General features: G+C 44.6%; 3 pseudogenes across 1 annotated transcript; 2 read left to right on the top strand and 1 right to left on the bottom strand.

The window, feature by feature from the left end:
* The first annotated feature begins 633 nt into the window (after positions 1-633).
* LOC100390266 (sodium/calcium exchanger 2 pseudogene) lies at positions 634-1,217 on the top strand (annotated as a pseudogene).
* Positions 1,218-2,665: 1,448 nt separating this feature from the next.
* LOC100390626 (voltage-dependent calcium channel subunit alpha-2/delta-3 pseudogene) lies at positions 2,666-3,283 on the bottom strand (annotated as a pseudogene).
* Positions 3,284-5,085: 1,802 nt separating this feature from the next.
* LOC100390992 (mesoderm-specific transcript homolog protein pseudogene) lies at positions 5,086-6,109 on the top strand (annotated as a pseudogene). The gene is made up of 2 exons (XR_013536477.1): positions 5,086-5,133; positions 5,228-6,109. The product of XR_013536477.1 is annotated as a mesoderm-specific transcript homolog protein pseudogene (transcript).
* The last annotated feature ends 31 nt before the right edge of the window (positions 6,110-6,140 follow it).

Below are 6,140 nucleotides of genomic sequence, written 5' to 3'. Positions count from 1 at the left end.
AGACGAGCAGCCACCCAATGAGAGCACACCCCACACCATGCTGTTCTTCCCCCACCCAGGGGAAAGAGAGAGTTTATTTTATACAGTAATGTTACAGTAATTGAGGGAAAACGTCAGGCGGTAGAATACGATGGAGCCAGCTAGAGGCTGGCTGATGCAGCTGGGGCACACAGAGGAGGGGCCTGGGTACCCCTTTTGGGGAAACTGAGACAAGGGAAGCTATTTAGAACAGCTTGAAAATAAGACTTCTAGAGTGGGATGACAGCAAAAGGAGCTTCTTTTTCTTTCTTTAAGAATGTTGATATGAAAGGTTACACTGGTTCTTTAATATACATGTGAAATTCGAAAACTGTACATTCAATGAGATTAAATTTTATATACAACTAGCGATTGTCCAGCTTTGTTGCTCATTTTCAAGCAAGGCTAAAGTGTTCAACATGAGAAAATATGATACATTTGATACAGTGCAGGGTGGGAATGAATGAGCAGCTCTTAGTGATACTGGACCTTCCTTTCACAAGGCTGTGTCCACCCAGAATCCATGCTGGCAAGAGGGAGGCAGAGGCATCAAACAAAACCTCTCACCAAGTGGCCCAGGAGGGGCAGCTGTTCCTCTTGTGACAGCACAGGCCCATGAGGCAATGTCTTCTCTTCGCCTGTGTGCCCCCCACCAATTACTGCCATGGCTGGGCCTGCTTTGGCGTCTCCTCTTGTACATCCTGGTCATCGGCCTACTCACCTCCCTCATTGGGGACCTTGCTTCCCACTTCGGCTGCACCGTTGGCCTCAAGGACTCTGTCAACGCTGTTGTCTTTGTGGCCCTGGGCACCTCCATCCCTGACACGTTCGCCAGCAAAGTGGCGGCGCTGCAGGACCAGTGCGCTGATGCGTCCATTGGCAACGTGACCGGCTCCAACGCGGTGAACGTGTTCCTGGGCCTGGGCGTGGCCTGGTCGGTGGCCGCTGTGTACTGGGCTGTGCAGGGCCGCCCCTTCGAGGTGCGCACAGGCACGCTGGCCTTCTCCGTCATGCTCTTTACCGACTTCGCCTTCGTGAGCATCGCCGTGCTGCTGTACCGACGCTGGCAGCGCATCGGCGGTGACCCACGCAACCCGCGTGGACCCAAGCTCTCCACCACTGCACTCTTCCTGGGCCTGTGGCTCCTGTACATCCTCTTTGCCAGCATGGAGACGTATTGCCACATCAGAGGCTTCTAGGGCCTTGCCCAGAGACTCGGCCCCACTGCCTGCCCGGGGCTGGGGGGCTCCGCCGAACCTGCTCTTGGACCCTGGTCTCCTTTTCCCTCCAGACTCAGCCTCTCCTCCTGGGACTCGGCCTCTCTCCCCACCCAGCTCTGGCTTTGATCGTCCCTGTCTTCTGTCCCCAGTAGCTCAGCCTTCCCTCTCCCCCTCGGGAGGCTGTCCAGTTCCTCCCTTGCAGTGACCCCAATCTAGCCCATCCTGTCGGTGACCATCTACACCCCTGGGAGAATTTCCATCCCAGTCCCCTCCCCAGGAATCCACCCCCAGTGATCAGCCTGAGGATTTTTTTTGGAGGGTGGGGAGAGAGGGACTGCACCCGGCTGGGTGCAGTGGCATATCTGGGCTCACCACAACCTCGGCCACCCAGCTTCAAGTGATTCTCCTGCCTCAACCTTCTGAGTAGCTGGGATTACAGGCATGCACCACCATGCCCGGCTAATTTTGTATTTTTTTTCACCTTTTATCAATGTTTTATTTTTAAAAACAGGTAAATCCACTTTTTTATACATCATTGCACTTCAATAATTACACAAAACACAAGTACATGCATCTACAGTTACTCACCGCATAAGAACCCTGTTAGGTTATAAAATCTACCATCAACCAGTAAATCAATGTGAAAAAATACAGTGTCAAACCAAAAAGTATAACTAGAGTTGCATAGAATATCACCATGCTATACCATTTCAAGGTCATTGAAAACAAAAGAAAAATTATAAAAGTTGGCCTTGATTGAATGTACAAGAATAAGGTTCAACACATCAGTGCAAAAGGATTTATGAATTTACATGACTTAACAAAAGAAAAGATCACTTAAAAAGCACTCATATGTATATACTGCAATTCATTATACCCAATCGGTGGACTGTTCCAGCTTATTAAAGTCACAGGTTAAGACCTTAAAAATTATAGATTTCTGTTTATATTATTCATCTTTATGTACCAGGACTGCACAATTTCCTCATCTGACAACATACAATAAGGAATGAATATCAGCAGCTTAAAAATGAAACAAGCATTTATTTTGGATTTCTCCCACCCCTAACAATATATATATATATATAACAATATATATATATATATATATATATATACTGTATATATCTGTAGGTTTCTCTTCTCACTTTGACGTGCCCACATAACTCATCTGAAGTTTTTTTAATGATTTTAATATACTTTTTAAAAAAGTACACAGTTTTAAATTGGTTTCAATAGGTTTCAAGCAGAAGGGACACTGCCTACCACTTGCAGTCCCATTTCTGATGAAGGGTGATTATCATGTGGCAAACTCACATTTGAATGACTGGCAAAGTAGAAAGATAACTTTTTGTCAACATATCTTTTAGAGTTTATATCATGCACAGTTTAAAATCATGATGAGATGCTGATGGACTATATTCATGTCTCGTATGTTGCCCCATATTTTGGTTCACAGTTTATCCATGATTTAGCATGCCAAGAGACCATCTCAGTCAGTGTCACCTTGAGAAGAGCATCAAAAGCAGAGGGAGCAGTAGGAGGACTGGCAGGGCCTGGAGACCCAGTGCAGCCCCACACTCCCTTGTGTTCTCCTCAGGATGGAAGCCATGACAAGATTCTGGGTACCTTCTGATCTTCTGGGCCTTTAGACATTCACACTTAAGGGATTCATTATACCTAATTTCAATGGGTGCCATGGTGATGGGGGCCACAGATTTGCAGAGGCAGCTGCTGTCCACCACCACCATGAACAGGTTGCTGCTTGGGATTTGCTGGATGACAAAGGACTTGGAGCAGTCTTCACAAGCAGTATTCCCTGTGGTCTCCTTGATGGTGCACTCAGAGACAAATGCTGGATATTCGGTATCACAAGGCTCCAGGGTCTGTTTCAATTTCTGGACTTTAGCTGTCATATCAGAGTGCCACCAACTGCAGAGGTTAAATTCCACCAGGAACAAGACAGGTTCTGTCATTATCCATTTTACTGCAGAGAGGAAGGCATTATAAGGATCCAGGAGGCCATGGGTACCATCGCTGCTTTTATGTATATATATATATATATATATATATATATATATATATATATGTTTAATAGCAGTTCAAATCAAATGTAAACACAATTCACTCTTTCTTATAACATTTTTGAAATTGTAACACAAATTTTGTCCATATATCTGAAAATTATGGCTGAATCTATTTCTTAAATGGTAAGCACTTAAAGGCTACCTAACCAAATTTGACCTTGGGCAGTATACTTAACTCTTGGGAATTATCTTGCTTAAAAATGGATATAAGCATCTTCCTATTTTTAAGAAGTATACAATCAGGCAACATTCTAGATGCTGGTAATAAAACAGCGAACAGCCTTAGGGTTCACCCTGCTAGGATGTGTGGTTAATCCAGCAGAAGATGCACCCAAGAAAAGCCATTCAGAGTGTGATGAGAGTTTTCAGGGGTGTGAGGATGGCCATGGAAGTTTCTACAGTGCTTCTGGATGTGTTTGGAGAGAACTATCCCAGACTTGAAATCAGGGGTCAGGGAAGCCCTTCTTTGTAACATCCAAGCCAGTTGGTATGCATGAGCGTGTTTGTGCAAATGTGCACATGGACATGTGTGCACTTGGTGACTGGGAGGAATAGGATCAGAATAAGGGCTTTCAGGGTGAACAGAATATTATTTTCTACAACTATAACATGTCTAATGGCTCAACTTGAAATAAATTAGTGGGGGATTTAGAGCCAAATATCATTGGAAAATACAGGGAGTAGATCACATCAAACATCATAAGTCTTCTCAAAAATGCCTTAGCGGAATGAGAAATTATTAAGAGGGGAATGTACCAGAATTGTATTTTTAAAAAATTTACACTAACTGCAGTGGAGAGACTACAAAACTGGAGACCAGTTAGAAGGCTGTCAGTAATAATTCAGATGACAGAGGAAGGTGATTTCGACCTAAGAAGTGGTAGGGGGGGCCGGGCGTGGTGGCTCAAGCCTGTAATCCTGGCACTTTGGGAGGCCGAGGTGGGTGGATCAAGAGATCGAGACCATCCTGGTCAACATGGTGAAACCCCGTCTCTACTAAAAATACAAAAAATTAACTGGGCATGGTGGCACGTGCCTGTAATCCAAGCTACTCGGGAGGCTGAGGCAGGAGAATTGCCTGAACCTAGGAGGCAGAGGTTGCGGTGAGCTGAGATCGCACCATTGCACTCCAGCCTGGGTAACAAGAGCGAAACTCTGTCTCAAAAAAAAAAAAAAAAAAAAAAGAAGTGGTGGGGGCAGGAAGAAATAAATATTTTAGAGATCACAGAAGTATAGAATTGACAACCGATTGTGGAGTCTAAAAAAGAAAAGAATCAAGGAAGACATTCATATTTCTGGCTTAGGTTTGGTGGGCAGGGGAGCCAGTCACTGGAGGTAACAGTCATGATGTCATGATAACCTGTTTCCTTTGGGACTCAGAATTGTTTTGAAGATTAAGTAAAATAGTTTATGTGACAGCAACTACCACAATGTCAGTCCATAATAGCTCATTTATGCAGTCATTTCCATTCCCTTCTTGTCTTTTCTGAAGTTGTACCAGTAATTTAGTAACCAAACTGGGACTAAAATCTCAGGCCTCTGTTTACCAGTCCAGAGTATTTTTGTTAATGGACTGCTGATCAGTGCTGTCATCATATACAACTGTAACAGTTTTCCACTTGAAAAATGGCACCAGGTATAAAATGGCATGGCTGAATGAAGAGAAGTGTGGGTAGAGACTGACATAGAAGGAATCTTTGTTGTCTGACACCTGGTGCTTCTAGCAGGTCTGTATGTGGGGAACTCCCAAAGCATCGCAGATGAACTGCACTGCATTTGCTGATGAGCTGTGTGAAGGCCTGAAGATGGCAGCCACCCCAAAAGATAGCTGATCACTGGCTTTCTTGGATGCTTCAAAACTATCATAAAGGTTTATCTTCTGGGTGTCATAAGTAAGGGTAGTATTGGGAAGGTCTGACCTTGAGGTTTCATCGGGTGATTGCTCTTGATTTCTTAGGCTTTGGCTTCAGTGACAAACTGAGACTGCATCACTATTCCATATTTGAGCAGGCCAGCATCGTGGAAGCTCTTTTGAGGCATCTGGGGCTCCAGAACTGCAGGATCAACCTTCTGTCTCATGACTGTGGAGATACTGTTGCTCAGGAGCATCTCTGCAGGTACAAGCAGAATCGATCCGGTTGGCTTACCATAAAGAGTCTCTGTCTGTCAAATGGAGGTCTCTTTACTGAGACTCACCTTCCACTCCTTCTCCAAGAGCTACTCAAAGATGGAGGTGTGCTGTCACTCATCCTCACCCAACTGATGAACTTCTTTGTATTCTCCCGAAGTCTCTTACAGTACATCAATCAAAGGAAGAAGTTCAGAAGATGCTGGGTGGGAGTTCTTGCCTCTGTAACTATCCCCATTCATTTTATCTATGGGCCAGTAGATCCTGTAAATCCCTATACAGAATTTTTGGAGCTGTACAGGAAAATGCTGCTGCGGTCCACAGTCTTGATTCTGGATGACCACGTTAGCCACTATCCACAGCTAGAGGATCCCATGGGCTTCTTGAATGTATATATGGGCTTCATCAACTCCTTCTGAGCTGGAAAGAGTAGCTTCCCTGTATTACCTCCCCTACTCCCTTATCTGTTGTGTATTCTACTTAGGAAGAAATGCCCAAAAGAGGTCCTGGCCATCAAACACTATTCTCTCACAAAGTCCACTTTACTCAAATTGGTGAACAGTGTATAGGAAGAAGCCAGCAGGAGCTCTGACTAAGGTTGAAATCATAGTCCACCTCCCATTACTCTGACATCTGATCAAATGTATGGACTTGGCTTTGTTTTTGTGTTATTGGGAAATTCTGATG

The sequence above is a fragment of the Callithrix jacchus genome, chromosome 6 (genome assembly GCF_049354715.1).
Source record: "Callithrix jacchus isolate 240 chromosome 6, calJac240_pri, whole genome shotgun sequence".
Lineage (NCBI taxonomy): Eukaryota > Metazoa > Chordata > Mammalia > Primates > Cebidae > Callithrix > Callithrix jacchus.
Note: the sequence above shows the minus strand (reverse complement) of the source record. Positions and strands in the feature narration are given on the sequence as shown.